Raw genomic sequence first — 1,020 nt, forward strand, 5'->3', positions numbered from 1 at the left:
GGAGGAGGTTCACAGTCTGTGCACTCAATGTGGTCCTGAACCAGAACGGCACATCTCCGTGTGACGCCACGAACGTACGGGGAGGAGATGGGTGGTGTAACCCGTGAGACGGTAAATGTGGAACTGTCTGGGAGCAGGGTCTCCTGCAGTAATAAGGATATGGGGGCGGTCCCTTGCAGCCGCCTCCTGCAAGAGCCGGAGCTTGCTCCGTGCTCCTAGACAGTTCCACTGAAGGAGTCGGTTGGGGAGCCGTCCCGCCGTCCGGAGACAGACAGAGACGGACGTCCTCCAGCAACGGAGGTGAGGCCATGGCTGTCGCAGGGTGCCACGACGTGCATTGGTTGTTGCTCTGGAAGGGGGCGAGGCCGACTCTGCTGAGGGGTGGAAGACAGAGCAGCGGCCTTCCTGGACTTGGCTCGCTTGAAAGAGCTAGCCTGCTGGCGGGGGAGTCCGTGGTCCCCCTGTTGAGCGAGCCGGACGTCGAGGGGCAGGATGGGTAAGCCGGACCATGCTGCTTCCTGGCAATTGCGCAATCGATGATGCGATCGGCTGCGGAGGCGATGGAGGCTGCCTTGAGGGTGATCCCCAGTTTGAGGGACACTGCTTGGGCAACGGCCACTGCAACTGGGGAACTCAGGTCCCGCAGAGATCCTCCCACCGTGAACGCAAGGACTGGTGGAGCAGCAGCAGTGGGTGGGCTGGGTGTGGAGCCAGGTACTGGTGGCGGGAAGCGCCAGTGGCTGACTTGGCGCGACCGTGGGGAAGGGGCGGCGAGACAGGGCGGCTGTTGGCGGTGAACCTCTGCTGTGGTCTGGACCACAGTAAGAGCCGAGGGCAATGGAGGGAACTCCTGGTCGCTGAGAGAGGTGGTGGACGCTGACTGGGAGGGCGGCGCTGTTGTCCCCAGATGAAGGTGCCGGGGGAGCTGGAGTGGGCGCTGGTGGCCTGATTTTCCTTCACAAAAGCAACCTGCCTCTCCCGACCCTGGTTCACTCTTTGTACCCTCGCTGGGGCAGCTGG

This window comes from Coenobita brevimanus, chromosome 97 (genome assembly GCF_032717465.1).
Source record: "Coenobita brevimanus isolate Jiangsu-jjx chromosome 97, ASM3271746v2, whole genome shotgun sequence".
NCBI classification, from domain to species: domain Eukaryota; kingdom Metazoa; phylum Arthropoda; class Malacostraca; order Decapoda; family Coenobitidae; genus Coenobita; species Coenobita brevimanus.